The sequence below is a fragment of the Periplaneta americana genome, chromosome 5 (assembly GCF_040183065.1).
Source record: "Periplaneta americana isolate PAMFEO1 chromosome 5, P.americana_PAMFEO1_priV1, whole genome shotgun sequence".
In the NCBI taxonomy this organism is placed as follows: domain Eukaryota; kingdom Metazoa; phylum Arthropoda; class Insecta; order Blattodea; family Blattidae; genus Periplaneta; species Periplaneta americana.
Window position 1 is genome coordinate 17,918,337 of NC_091121.1, and position 13,342 is coordinate 17,931,678.

General features: G+C 34.0%; 2 protein-coding genes across 6 annotated transcripts in view; one reads left to right on the forward strand and one right to left on the reverse strand.

Moving 5' to 3' along the window:
* LOC138699501 (cyclic GMP-AMP synthase-like receptor) overlaps nucleotides 1-6,259 on the reverse strand; it is a 74,794-nt gene extending 68,535 nt beyond the window's left edge. The window contains exon 1 of one of the 2 annotated variants that reach the window (XM_069825441.1): nucleotides 6,118-6,259. The gene's annotated coding sequence lies outside the window, so the exon portion shown is untranslated. Of the gene's footprint in view, nucleotides 1-6,030 lie in introns of both variants that reach the window. The other variant, XM_069825442.1, reaches the window with a different exon arrangement.
* Nucleotides 1-13,342, forward strand: part of LOC138699500 (ionotropic receptor 75a-like) — a 112,102-nt gene that overhangs the window by 25,483 nt on the left and 73,277 nt on the right. The gene's annotated exons all lie outside the window — the stretch shown is intronic.

Consider the following 13,342-nt stretch of genomic DNA (forward strand, 5'->3'; position numbering starts at 1 on the left):
TCAACAGAGTTAGGCTACCCCACAAAAATATTCCATAACTGAAGTACGAATAGACCAAGGAATAGTAATTGAAATCAAATCCTTTTTATCCAAAAATTTTCTTAACAGGGGACATACAACATTAAGTACTTTCAAGTGATAATCCATATTGAATCTTTCGTACATTACTTTTAATACCTGAATATTAAATGGCGATCTTACTCGTGCATAATTAACACGAGTAAGATCGCCATTTAATCAATTATTTACTTTCAAGTACTAGAAAATTGGTGAAATTCAATATTTTCTTTCTCAACAATGAAAAAATCTGTAGCCTAATCTTGAAATTTCATAGGCTCAATATACGCCATTTCTGCAATTGTATACCATTTTCAGATTTAGCATAACTATTACCGTTATGGATAATTATCAATACAAAATGGCAGTTGCATTTTGTGCATTGAAATGCCGTTTCCCTGGTAATTTCCACAAATATCAATATTTCTTAGTGATTCTTTTTTCTATTTATTTCTGAATGTCATATGAACAAGATGACATAGAAATTTTAAAATATCTTCACTAGAAATATTTTTTATTTTAATTTCTATTTTAGTCAAGTTTTCAAAATTTTATGAGAGCAATACATTTTTAAAAAATAAACTATAATTGTTAAAAAATAGTTCTATATAGACTTATTCATAAGTATAAAATACAATTCCACGCAAATTTCCACTGCAAATTTCCACTGCAATATCTTAAAAACTGTTTGAGTTATCAGGGAAACCGTGTGAATAAACAAAAGTTATGGGAGTCATTTTGTATTTCTTTACAGGAGCCATTTTGTATTTCTTATAACCCGTAATAGTAATAGTTTCACTAAATCTGAAAATTCTATACAATAGCAAAAGTAGTGTATTCAGCATATAAAATTTCAAGGTTATAGTTTTATTTATTGCTGAGAAAAAATATTAAATTTCACCAATTTTTCAGTACTTAAAAATACTTAAAGATGAATGTCCTCCCTTACACGTAAAATAACAAAACATGCCAACTTAATTATTCTGGCTGGAAAATCTACTTGTTCATTCCAGTCCAATAATAATTAATCAACATACCAGCCGAGAAACTTAACACGTTTTTGAGCACACGTTGGAATGCCATCAAAATTAAACTTAAAATTCATATTACACGTCAATAAAATACATGTCCAACAATTCTCAATCTAAAGGTGATGGGGAAAATCTGGCTGCTTTTGGTCCATAACAGTCCTTTCCACATCTGGTTAAATATTTTCGACCTCAGCATGAAATCTGGATGAACATCGAGTTTATTTCTGTGCTTGTTTTTCATATTATAACAAATAGTCCAAAATGTTTGTTCACAAAATAATGAGGAACGAAAGGAACTAGATGCTATAGATAATTCTTAATAACAGGAAGCATCTGTCAAGTGTAGACCTACATTTTCTGCAAAAATGTTTTCAATGAGCCATCACAAGTGACGTCAAGAAGTACGTCTTCCTCTTCCGCTGATAATACTGTTAGCTGTACGTCACTACATACATTCAGGAAGATTCCTTATTCATGAATTTTCAGGAAAATAATCTCTGAAGATGATCGCCAAATCAGACTCCTTAATATTTGTTTAATTCCTAGTAGCAAGTTTTTATCAGTGGATTCCAGAAATATATCCAGTGTTGGGAGATTACTCAAGCTACCACCTTTCTCTCGGATAGTCCATAATCGCAACTTTTAATCAATGCCTTAATATCATCTTCCGCGTAAAATATATTCTCATAATTTTGTTGAAGGCTAGTTTTGGTACAAAACATCTGGAAAGTAGGGTGACTGTGCAAAATATGTTTAACTGACCATAAGAAAATTTTGAACCCGTAAATAAAGGCTGTATTTCATCAGTGGAGCTTTACCTTCTGAATAGTGCCATGGATTCTCGGACCGCCAGTTGGCAATCAATGATGTATGATATTTGGTCAAACTGCAGTAATTTACGATAATCGAAAATTAGGTATTAGTAATCAATCTTTAATCACTTCTTTGAAATGAAACTCAGCTGAAATCCACTAGTTAACTGCTATTTATTCTTGAATACTAAGATTAGAAAGTTGGTATTATTATTATTATTATTATTATTATTATTATTATTAATTTACATATTGAAAGAAAATTGACACGCAATACAATTTTCAGTTACTATACAAAATGCATACAGTTGCAACTATCTACAAAACAGGTGTATCGGACTAAAAATAATTATTTACGAATTATTTAGAATGAATTTCCACAAACTTTTCCTTGTTGTGGTTAATTAGCATTGAATGCTAAACATACACAGAAAGTGGCAAGGGATTAGTAGGATCTCTGTAATTACGCAAAAGGTTTATGGTACTTATTTATTAGGATTGTGAAGAATGTGGTTGAGAGTGAAAAAGTAATATTTGTATTACTGATTCTCTGGCACGACTACAGCAAAGGAATAAGGTTTAGAGATAATATTAAAATGGATTTGAGGGAGGTGAGATATGATGATAGAGAATGGATTAATCTTGCTCAGGATAGGGACCAATGGCGGGCTTATGTGAGGGCGGCAATGAACCTCCGGGTTCCTTAAAAGCCAGTAAGTAAGTAAGTAAGTAAGTAAGTAAGTAAGTAAGTAAGTAAGTAAGTAAGTAAGTAAATATTAATGATTATTTTTCCTTTATTTATTTATTGAATAAACAATTTATCTGTTCAAGTATTTGGTGCACAATGGAATTAACTTACTGTGTTTTTATCTGAATTGGTTTGTTGAAGAGCCAATAGTATGGGTCTACAGTATGATAATAGAAATATAATTTATGCAAGGAAATAAATCTATCCCTCTAGCAAAAATCATCCGTCGGACTTGGACATCATCGCATACAGAGTGTACAATGAGCCTAAACGGTCTGAGTGCAATCAATCAATCAATCAATCAATCAATCAATCAATCAATCAACCAACCAACCAACCAACCAACCAACCAACCAACCAACCAACCAACCAATCAATCAATCAATCAATCAATCAATCAATCAATCAATCAATCAATCAATCAATCAATCAATCAATCAATCAATCAATCGATCAATGAATCAAATATTGTGTATATGTAGCCTACCGTGTCATAGATGTAAAGACATACAAAATTTCGTTACATATCAGTTCCTGCCATGAAAAGCAGGGAAGAAGGGCCTACATAATATGTTAGATACGTTTCCAAGAGCGGATGTCCCTGATGGTGTGATCGATATGTAGCTCAGAAACATTGAATGTCTTCACATCTATACACGATACAAAATATAAAAAATGTCTTATCGCATTAACACGTTCAGAACAGTGTCACTACATTTGTGGAGCAAAAATATATTGCGGTTTACCATTGTTATGTTATTTTCATATTTTTACTTCTAATAGAAAATTCATGGGAGATTAGTGTTAACACACGTTGCGTTGCAAGCCGGATGGTCGTGGATTCTTTTCATCTATTTAATCATTCTGTCCAGCCAATAAATAATTACTAACATTAATACGCGAACTTAGTTGAAATAAACTGAATATATTCACCCTAAAATAGATGGTAAAAATAATTTGTGAACATAACTATTTCAAATAAAAACGAAAATATTGTTGCCCTTTCTTACTTACTAAACATCAAAGGACTAACAACTTTATATGTAGTTTATCTTGTATTGAGAAGAAAATTGTTACGACCCAATTAGCAATTTTTTGCTATTACTACTTCTACATTTCATATATATAAAATTTGCCACCATTCCAATAAAACGCGATTTTTGGGCCTATTTTTCTACGCTGCATTTGTAGTTTACGTTTATAATGTGATATAATTAGCCTATTTATGTAACTTGTGTAAAAAGTGTAATTTTCTTGAACGAGTGGAAAGATTTTCAGTATGAGTGCAAAAAAAGTCTACGCCACACACATTAGCCTGCTGATCCAGAGCTGCACTCGGGCGTGGGTTCGATTCCCGCTCGGGCTGGACACTTTTTCGCTATCATCAATTCCAATGACACTAAATAACTTAGTAGTTGATACAGTGTCGTTAATTATTCAACTATTACAAAGACACATTTTCTTGAAGAATTTATTTTACTCTCATAACAAACATTTCCTACGATGTCCAAAGAGAACAGCATGTCTAGTAGCTTACGGATCGATTTTTTAACATTAATAATATCCTGTTTCTATGGTGACAATGATATGATAGAGCAGGCCATGAAGTGTGTGATAAAGTTACATTACCGTATATGCGCGATTAAGTAATTTTTATATGCAAAACAATTTAGAAAACCCCTACGTTTTTGTTATGGCAGTACGTAAATAATAGTAATTTATGTAAAATAAGATTTTATTCATGAATGGAATATAGTTTTAGCTTTCGAAACGCAAGCCTAAAGTATTAATTCTCACGGTTGCATGAAATCTGTTTATACTCGTCCTGCACATAAAATTTTATCCAACATTTCTTAATAAAGAGTCGTAATAAATAAATATTATCCATGACCATAACGAAAAACATGCCTTTACTAAATACTTTTGCGTTTGTAAAGTAGGCTTTTATTCAACATTACTTTATTCCACTAGTGAGATAAAGACTTTACCTCACAGTTTGAACTTTATCTCACAGTTCATTAGTATTTTCCTAGTCCCCGGGTACCACGTATACTTTTCCATTCAACTGTTACTCAAGAAGTTAATATATTAGTTACTAGATGTCACTACCTCTACTTCTTTATTATTTATTTATTTATTTTTATTTTATTGTGCTTACTCAAATTAGAGGCTGCCATTAGACAAAGCATACAAAACAATATAGATGATGAAAGATAAAAGAGTAAGAAAAAAGTAAACAAGTACACAAACAAACAAATAAACAATGGCAATTTACAGAATAAAAAAAGTTACAAGTAAAGAAGCAATGAAAGCTAATAAGAGAAAGAAAAAGATAATGTTGCGTTAGTTTTTTCAGTACACTGAATTAGAGTCCATATAGATGGTTTCGTAAAAGTTTGACTGACTCTCTAATTATGAGGAGGGTCAGTTCATTCTTAAATATACATACACTCAATCTCCTTCTCTTTTCTCTATCTACTACGTTGTAATTTGTGCATTGCATTCATATCTAATATGTATTTTTTTTAATTTGTAAAAATTTACCTTTTGGGAGAAGAGGAGACTTGAACCTACGAAGTTGCGTTTATAGAATTTTATAACAACACGCGTTAAACACGCGTTAAACACGCGTTGAACACGCGTTAGTCAACTGAGTTAATCAGACACGATGATTAATTACGTTTTAATATTCCTCTTAAGTTTACAGAAGTAAAATGTGAAATTATTTTAATCACATTAGTCCTGTGAACACTTGTAAGTAATCCCTGAAACTTCCAAAGACGAAAATACACGTTTAAAATAAAAAAAATATGTATATTAAAATTATATAATTAATTATAATTTATTATTTATCCAACGCCTTAGATACCATTCTTCACTAATCATGGCCTCCTTTATCATAACCTATCTAGTACACATATCGATTCTAAAATCCATGCCATGATACGTGATTATATGAGGACTTATTTTCAACATATTTTCTTTTATAAAACATAATTTTTCGTTATGGTCATGGATAAAATTACTATTATAATAATATAATTTTAAACATTTCATTTATAAAGTTATCATTTATTCATGTTACTGTTGCCAATAACAACGTGTGGATAAAAGTTTACAATTCGCATCGGCAACAGGTAACTATAAAACAAACATGGAAATGTCAACTAGTTTCTAGCTAAAAAAAAAAGGAGTTATAACTTTATATATTGCATATCAACAGCAACGAGTTATTTGATTAGGAGGTATTGGATAAAATCTATTAGATTTTACTCATTTGAGAATCGGACATTTTCTTTGTGGTGAAGAGCAAAAACTCCACTAGGTTTCTTCAGTTGAAGTTACAGACAATGCTAGCTGACAAACACTTTGTGGAACTTACATTTGCACGCCGGTTAAAGTTGATCAATCAGTGAACCTTGAGAGCTTCACAGCGCAGATAAAACAAGTCAAGTGTCAGCGTACTCACCGTCTATCTCTTCACTCCTGCAATTTCAACAATATTCGCGCGTCTCTTGTACACTGACGCAATCTCTCGGCGATGCACGAGTTTTATCCGTTAGGAAGGTGCGGTAGGGAAGTGAGAGGCGTCGGGGACTCCCTCGGATGCATTCCGTCTGACGCCTGTCGTCACGTGTCGGCCACTGAACACAGGGAAGTAGCTCGAACTGGAAGAGAAACAGTGTTGGCAACCGTACAGCAAATCATCGTGATTTAGGATATCTTGAAACGCCTTGAGTGATACACATTTAATATTATATATTAATGTATCATAATTTACAATATCTTGAATTTCCTCTATTCTTTGCTGTTAATTTTTACGTCTCAACTAGTAGCGTAGATGAAAACGGGTTAAATTCGCTATAGTAATGAAAGAATTTGCTTCAAGCAATTAATTGGAAAACAAAAGTCAGTTGACAACATTAAGATTTGTTGGTTTATGTTTTCCTTATTAAAATCTAAACATTAGAGTTACGGCGTTTAACGAGGTCCCTAGAACATTTTATTGCAATGTTGCAATTGCCGATGTTGCGCCATACACAGATATAAGTTCGTCAGTAGCGTTATGCAATAATAAGAAGAAAATGTGAATTTGTGTCATTCATTGAGTAATGGTAAACAAACACTACAACACACAAATATAATATTTATTACATTATATACGAATTTTATTTTAAATATCTTCCGTGGCAACTTATAATCCTAACCTATCTAAAATATTAGATGTCATTTTCTACGTCCCGGCATTTTCGAAAGGCGCATAAATTAATTATTTCAGAAATTAGGCCTAACCCACGAGAATGAAAAAACGCATAAAATACCAAGCGAAAAGATCAGTAGCGCCATCGAACAGGTACCCTGACAGCAATAGATCTTTAGGTATAAACATATTTTTAAAAGTAGACAACTAAAAATAAAACACAATTATGGTGACTAAAATGTTCTTAGACGTCAGTGCAACATTTATTCAGCAGTAAAACAACAAATAGGCCTACACAGAAGCTTATATCATCTAGTCTGCTATAAAAAAATCTGAAAGTTAGAATTTATAAAACAGTTATATTACCGGTTGTTCTGTATGGTTGTGAAACTTGGACTCTCACTCTGACAGAAGAACATATGTTAAAGGTGTTTGAGAATAAGGTGCTTAGGAAAATATTTGGGGCTAAGCGGGATGAAGTTACAGGAGAATGGAGAAAGTTACACAACACAGAACTGCACGCATTGTATTCTTCACCTGACATAATTAGGAACATTAAATCCAGACGTTTGAGATGGGCAGGGCATGTAGCACGAATGGGCGAATCCAGAAATGCATATAGAGTGTTAGTTGGGAGACCGGAGGGAAAAATACCTTTAGGGAGGCCGAGACGTAGATGGGAGGATAATATTAAAATGGATTTGAGGGAGGTGGGGTATGATGATAGAGACTGGATTAATCTTGCACAGGATAGGGACCGCTGGCGGGCTTATGTGAGGGCGGCAATGAACCTTCGGGTTCCTTAAAAGCCATTTGTAAGTAAGTAAGTAAGTAAGTAAAAATGTTCTTAGACGTCAGTGCAACATTTATTCAGCAGTAAATTAAACAACAAATAGGCCTACACAGAAGCTTTTATCATCTAGTCTGCTATCAAAAAATCTGAAAGTTAGAATTTATAAAACAGTTACATTACCGGTTGTTCTGTATGGTTGTGAAACTTGGACTCTCACTCTGACAGAGGAACATAGGTTAAGGGTGTTTGAGAATAAGGTGCTTAGGAAAATATTTGGGGCTAAGCAGGATGAAGTTACAGGAGAATGGAGAAAGTTACACAAAGCAGAACTGCACGCATTGTATTCTTCACCTGACATAATTAGGAGCATTAAATCCAGACGTTTGAGATGAGCAGGACATGTAGCACGTATGGGCGAATCCAGAAATGCATATAGAGTGTTAGTTGGGAGACCGGAGGGAAAAAGACCTTTGGGGAGGCCGAGACATAGATGGGAGGATAATATTAAAATGGATTTGAGGGAGGTGGGATATGATGATAGAGACTGGATTAATCTTGCACAGGATAGGGACCGCTGGCGGGCTTATGTGAGGGCAGCAACGAACCTTCGGGTTCCTTAAAAGCCATTTGTAAGTAAGTAAGTAATAGGCCTACACATCGTTCTAAAAAGTAAAGCCAATTATTTTCAAGAAAGTGCCAGTATAATTCTTCTAGAACAGTGCTTTTAACAATTTATACTGCCTACTTTCACTTTTTCTTACTTCATTTGTTGTTTCCTTAAACCCACAAAATTATCATTGTAATTCGAAAAATTTTATAACACATGGTTATTAGTGGCATTTAAGTAACATTTATGTTTTTATATTATTTATAAATAGATCTACAGTAGGTACATGAAAATGTGTTAACAAATAAATGTTCCTAAAGTTTCTCAGTTATAGGTTATGTCCCATGACCAGAACATAGTACGAAATGGAAATACAAAATTGAACATTTATCCTTTGAAAAGGTGGAAAAACTCAAACACCTTCGAGCAACAGTAACAAAGATAAATTATACTCGAGAGGAAATTAAACGCAGAATAAATATGGGAAATGCCTACTATTATTCGGTTGAGAAGCTTTCGTCATCCTGTCTAAAAAAAAAAAAAAAAAAGAAATTTGAAGTTTATAAAACAGTTTTATTATCGGTTGTTCTCTATTCTTGTGAAACTTAGACTCTCACTTTGAGAGAGGAACAGAAGTTAAGAGTATTCGAGAATAAGGTGTTTAGGAAAATATTTGGGGCTAAGAGGGATGAAGTTACAAGAGAATAGAAAAAGTTACACAGCGAAGAACTGCACGCATTGTATTCTTTACCTGACACAATTAGGAACATTAAATCCAGACGTTTGAGATGGACACGGTATGTAGCACGTATGGGTGAATCCAGAAATGCATATAGAGTGTTAGTGGGAAGACCTGAGGGACAAAGAACTTTGGGGGGTCGAGACGTAGATGGGAGAATAATATTAATATAGATTTAAGAAAGGTGGGATATGATCCTAGGGACTGGATTAATCTTGCTTATGGTAGAAACCGACGGTAAGCTTATGTAAGGGCGACAATGAAGATCCGGGTTCTTTGAAAGCCATTTGTAAGTAAGACTTTTTCAGTTGAACACTTACACATCATCATTTGTGTTAGGTGATAAATTTAAATTAGTCTGTAAACTTTTACAATTCTTTCACCTCATATTTATATAGTGAATTTTTTCACTACTTGCATATTTATTTCATGTGATAAGTTCCCTTCTTATAATTTTTTTTATTCATTGTATCATGCTTGAGCCGATTTCTCGGAGGGTAATTTCTAACTGTAAGGCGAATATCAGGTAATTCCACGGGCGAAATATCTGTGTCATCTTGTACGATTTTGAGTAAAAGAGAACGAAGGCGAAATTTTATCAAGTGACTCAATTTCAAGCTGTGAGATGTAACGAACCTCGCACAAATAAAATGTCAGAGAGCCTTAACACAACAGATTCTAGAACAGTCAGTGGCGGCTCCTGCATATTTCTTAAGAGGAGGAAAGAAGTTAACAGCACGAAATGACACCTTCTTGAATGAAACATGCTACAAATTAGCCTATATGCATACATGTAAGGCCAGGTAGTGTTGGGGTTGGCCTTCCCTTCTGTATAGCAATAATCTGTTCTTATAAACTGAGTTTCATAAATTATCCAAAATATAATATGTTTCCACTTCTATTCATTGTTGAATAATTGCGCAAATTAACAATTACAAGGAAATTCACAACCTCGTAGCATTTTTCGAGCACACTACAGCATCACACGTGTTGGAAGAGACTAGCTACTAACTCGTAACCGGAACCGTTTTACGGAAATGGGAATGGGAATTAATCTGAGGAAAGCGAGAACACTGCACCCACCCACGTGGTGTGTGTTGCCACATGTACATTTTACAAGTTCAGTATCACATGCTTTTGAAGAATGTCAGTTCTTGTAAAGTCATTCTATCATTATTGTCCAAAGCTGCCGGTGGCCGATTAATTTTTTATGTTAAAATGATGTAGTTTGGAGTACCTACTTTCAGTTTCAAAAATATTTGTACAAAACTGACAACTTGGCTGTTGCCCTGTCTAGTAAACACTGAATAGAAGTGAATGTCAGGGGCCAACTACGTAGAACTACTTCCTCTTTGTTTTACATAAACCCGACTTTAACTTTCAAATATCCACGAAAGTTTAAAATCATGAATAGTAGCTTATATAAAGTGCAATGCATAATATTTTTATTTATAATTTAAAAAAAAAGTTTACATGGTGTCTTTCATAGCGTTGCGTTAAAACTGTTTTTGTTGTGTCTCCTCCTTGATGTGTTATAGCGTGGTTTAATGCAGCATCGTCAGGTGGCAGCGGCAGCGAGCTTGCTGCATGACTAGTCGTTTCTATTTCCCGCCCATGACTGATTCAGAGGAGGATCTCCTCCCTCTCCGTTCATTTACTTGCTTTAAAACTCTGCTTCTTTCTCTGGCCGCTAGTGCGCTGTTGTCTATGTGTGTTAACTGCAGTAGAGGAGGAATGGAGTGCCTTTCCTCCACACAGACAATCTCGCATCTTTCTCACAGTTTTATACAGCACATGAGCGCGCGTCGTTTAAAACTCGATCAACCGAGTTTTTCTTATAGCTGTGAACTTAAAAATTATCGAATCTTCCTCGAATTTCAAGGCATATATTTTATTTGGTATTTACTTTCAAAAGAAGAAAATGTGAGGAGGACGTTCCTCCCTTCCCTCCCCCGAGGAACCGCCACTGAGAACAGTGTATCTAAAAATCACCTATCATTGTATAAGCAGATGCAAAGCATACATAAAAACAATATTTATAAATACAATCGATATTTTATTAATATGAAAATTTTGCGTACCCATTTCTGGGCTTCATATGGTAACAAACATTTAATATAATATTACCGTATATTACCGTTTTATTTTGATTTTATATTCTAATTACCCCACTTACAATGGCTGTTACAGTAGCCTAAAATTGATTTTACAGAACCTGAAAATCCGGTATTTATAAGGCCTAATAATACAGGTATCGCCAACATAATCAGTTCACCTGTACAGGCCAATTACAGCTAATATTTACAGTTCTCTGTTGTATGATTCAGAATTTTTTAAGCAATTTTTATTACTGCACAAATCGATACGAAAATTACCAGAATGAAATTATTATTATTATTATTATTATTATTATTATTATTATTATTATTATTATTATTTGCTGTTATTTATATTCGCTTTAACATCTCTGGTCATATCGCGAGTTAATCTTTTAGGTGAAATCCGAAGGCCTGTGTACTGTTGTTGAGAACTGGTTCTATTGTTGTGAACTAAGTGGCGTCTGTAGATGTATTACTGATTTGTTATGAATATGATTTTGGTGATGAATGAAGCCGGTGATATTCAGGGATGTTGTGGCCCGAATTTCCTGGCATTTGCCTTACAGTTGAGGGATTGTTGTTGAACTTGCGAATGATATGTCAGAGTCTGACGTCAGACTCCGAAAGTAATAGCGGCACCAATCGATGGTAATTGTTAAATTTGAGATGGATAGTGGGAACTGTTTTTTAAAATCAAGTGGATAGCAAGCACAGGTAAATGTGTTTCTTCATTGTAACTGTGTGTAACTTATGCAGGGACATCATTTTATTTTTACTAACATTTTTAATATTAACCTGGCTATACCTTTGGATCAACTCCGTTTCCTACCCCCTTCCACAACTGGAGTTCGATGATACTGGCGTAATATACAAACAAATCACTTTACTACGTATAGGAGGGAAGAAAAGTAGTTCATCCATTTATGTAAACTAGGAAATATCGCGCTCTTGAGTTTGATCATTTTCATTAGGTTTTTGTTTAATCAAAATACAGTACAGTATTAACAATAAGTGTTTTTACTGAACTGAGCTGTCCATGTGGACGTATTCATTATGCAGTGTATATTATACTGTCTACAGCACATTAGCGTACAATATAGAGAATGAAGTTAAATTGAAAAATAATCATAATATGGATATTTAAACACATTTTTTAAAATGGTGGCCGTTCATTTCGATACAGGCTTCAGTTCTAATATGCATATTATCGCACTATAGACTATTGTACCTAATCCCAATTACCAGTTTCGTCCTTCGTAACTAGTAACTCATTGTTGAAATAATTCTGTACCTACTCTGTAAAAGAGTACCTTACGTACTGTAAATTCAATCTTCACTTCTGCCCGATCCGAAAAGATAAAATTACTCAGACATACTATCTACTGTCCGTCCAAGTGGTTATGTCGTAGGGTCGTAGAAAGGGAAGAAATCACGTGACAGTTAATTACTTAACGAGGCCAATTTAAGTTGTTTTAAACAGTTGTATAATATTACGTAGACGTCCAATTCCCAACAGAAATTAATGTTCTCACAAAAGAGCTAAGACGACAGCCCAGCCACTAGCTGGCGAATAAAAGCAGGTGGGGGAAACCGGGATACGACGTAGGCAAATGGACGACAGTACCTGTGCGAAAATGATTCAATATTGAAAGCTCTTTCGTCACTGGAAAACGCGAACATATTTTTGGAACATACTGTTTACTATGACCGTAAGGCTACTATGATTGTACATGCAGTCTTGGATCTGTGTGTAGGACGGTTGAACTTCATTAGTAGAAGGGGTGGAAGTGAAGTACATTAAAAAAACTCAGGTACAATAAAAATTGAAGTACAAATAAAATTATGTCCCTGTACAATGAAAATTTCCATGAATACAAGGATATTGTTTCCACTTGGTATCTGTTGTCGTCTTTTAACTTTTATTACTGCACAAAATTTGTTTTATTACTGCATATATTGGTGTATTATTGCACAAACTGTCTATCATTGCACACTAAAAAAAATTCTGCTATTATTTATATGATATATTTCGTGTCAAGAACTTCTTCCATGTAATGTGGACCTCACAAGTCGTCTATTATAATAATTGAGTATTAAGATTAAGGGGGGCATTTGTGCCCCCGAATAAATTCTCTCCCCCCCCAACACGTCCCCTTCTAATGATGAGTATTTCTTATTTCATTGCACATTTTTGTAATGTAATGTAATTAAATGAAATTACCACACTGATATACCGTATTACAGATAGTAACGAA